General features: G+C 35.9%; 1 protein-coding gene across 1 annotated transcript in view; it reads left to right on the top strand.

Moving 5' to 3' along the window:
• LOC106868227 (polyribonucleotide nucleotidyltransferase 1, mitochondrial) overlaps positions 1-2,741 on the top strand; it is a 208,537-nt gene that overhangs the window by 131,587 nt on the left and 74,209 nt on the right. The window lies entirely within an intron of this gene.

Raw genomic sequence — 2,741 nt, 5'->3', positions numbered from 1 at the left:
AGGCTATAGTAAAAGACACTTGACCAAGGTGCCATGCAGTGGGAATGAACCCGGAATCATGTGGTTGGTAAGCAAGCTACTTACCACACAGCCACTCCTGTGCCTATATTGAATGCTTGTACATATTCATTTAATGATAAAATCTTGATTTGATTTTCGCTTAGCGTTGAATACAGCAAATTTATATCTTACAATGGAATTCTCTAAGCAGTGGAGTTTTTTTCATTTGTCGCCATTGAGAAATAATTACTCGTGTCTTTTAGCGGTTTATGTATCTAAGCATACCACAATGTAATTGAACTTGCATGTTTCAATCTCTGAAGAGAGGTTTTGATACTCACCCAAGAAATTCTAGCAGAATTGAAATAAAGGTGAGTTGGTTTATATCGCCATAAAATATTCATTTACAGAACTAAATAACACTTCAATGTAATGGAAGTTATGATTTTGCTGATAAAAATTCATTTGCTGTGAATGTGTGAAATATAAAAATGTTTTTGTTTGTGAAAAAGAGAAAAAGAAAAAAAAGAAAAAAGAAATGAAAGCATTTGATAAAAAAAAAAACAAAATCTGTGTCTGTATGTGTATGTGTTGCTTTTATCATTCTTTGTCTCTAGATATTTATGTATGACTTCCTTTCAGTTTTCAATTAAATTTTTTTTTCGTTTTTTTTTCGACCTTTTGTGATTTTGATAGGATTTAATAATACAAAATAAAGCAAATATTAAAATGAAAAATGGAATAGAAATTGAAAAATGTAATTTAGAAAATCATCACTCAATCTCATGCTGTTGAAATGGTTTTCAACTAACGATTGTAAAAACTGTCTGGAGCCCTAGAGTTTATTAATATTGCTGTTGCTGTTGTTGTTTTTGTCAATTTTGTTATTCTACAAGGTAATGAGCGTCATTATTTTAGGAGATATATTAGGATTTATTAATATTGTTGAGAAAGTTTATTTATAAATAAATGTCTTTTATTCTTCATATCTATTAAACTTCTGTTTATTTTTCTTTTATTGTTGTTCAAATTCGTGTGTGAGATTTTTCAGAACTTTCTGGCATCTTCCAATCTTTCTCGACACCACCTTTACTTAGAAACAATTCAAACACACACAGTTAAGCACCCTACCTTAACTGTTTTCAAATTCTCTTTTTGGTTTAAGGTTTTTCGAATTCTTCATACTGCAGTTATGGTGCAGTATCTTTCTCAAAGGAATACAGCTAAACTTATGATCCATAAAATCAAGATTTTAAGTCACTGAAATTCAGTTAAACCATTCATTCATTTTCTGTGCCCACTTTTCCTTGGAGGGTCATGGGGGTTAAATCCTTTGGTACCTCCCCCATAGAATCCTATCAGAAACAAATCTTAATTACATTTTCCAGAAATAACTTTCATTACACTTTCAGTCACAAGTGGAAATTGTCCTGTTTGTAAAAGCATATTGGTTACCTCTCTAGTGATGGAAGTGTGAAAAAATGCACCTAGTATATTCTTTTCTACTCTAGGCACCAGGCCCGAAATTTTTGGGGAGGGGCCAGTCTCTTAGCTTGACCTCAGTATGCAACTGGTACTTAATTTATCAACCCCGAAAGGCTGAAAGGCAAAGTTGACCTCAGCGGAATTTGAAATGCACCTAATATATTCTGTAAAGTGTAAGGATATGATGGCCCTTTAACCTTGTTGAGGGCATGGGACCTCTATCATGCTTATTCCATGAGAAAAGCACCCAATACACCGGTGCTTTTGTTGGTATTAGGAAGGACATCCAGACACAGAAACCAAGACAAAAATGATGTATGAGTAAGATGTGGCCCCGTCACTTGTCTCGTTGAATAGTATCCCCAGAATTGTGTTGATTCCAATCATGATGACCTGTCCAACTAATACTAGCATAGAAAGTGAATATAAAACAATCACAATGAGGACAATGGCGACGACAATGACGAAGACAACAACAACAACGATGATGATATGCATTCAATACATTTAGACTTGTAGAATAGCATGGAGGTCAGGTTATAACCTCTTGTATTTTTTGGCAATATAGCTCCTGGTTTCACATCATATTTCTCAGCCTGTAAGTTTGATGTTCGTCGCATGACTACATGAAAGAAGACAGTGATAACGTAGTTAATAAGCCTTGAAAATGACAGCTGGTTTCCCCACTCATCTGACTTGTTGCAATTATATGGGATTATAATCCTAATAGTCAGCTCAATTGAAGCTTAATTCTTGCTTCTACCAAGTTGTTCTACTCAGTGTTGCTTTAAACCTCTCGTTGGTTTATCGTCCTCATCATTATTTAATGCCCACTTTCCCATGCTTGCCTGGATCAGACAAAATTTTTTGAAGCACAGATTTTCTATGGTTGGACATGTTTTCACTGAAGACTGGAAACAAACAACCTTGCTTGCATGACAATGATGCTCATTTACAGCCATCATGTAATGTATAGACAAAGATGTGTACACACACACACACACACACACACACACAAAAGTTTCGGTGACATAGACACACCAACACTGGTTGTCAAGTGATGGTGGGTGGATGAGTGAGGGGTAAGGGTCAAACACAGACACACACACACACAAATATATATACATGCAGGTGGCACGTAAAAAACACCATTTTGAGCGTGGCCGTTGCCAGTACCACCTGACTGGCCTTCGTGCCGGTGGCACGTAAAAGCACCCACTGGACTCCCAGAGTGGTTGGCATTAGGAAGGGCATCC

Source organism: Octopus bimaculoides, chromosome 4 (genome assembly GCF_001194135.2).
Source record: "Octopus bimaculoides isolate UCB-OBI-ISO-001 chromosome 4, ASM119413v2, whole genome shotgun sequence".
Lineage (NCBI taxonomy): Eukaryota > Metazoa > Mollusca > Cephalopoda > Octopoda > Octopodidae > Octopus > Octopus bimaculoides.
The sequence above is the reverse complement of the archived record's forward strand: the minus strand, read 5'-3'. Positions and strand labels throughout refer to the sequence as shown.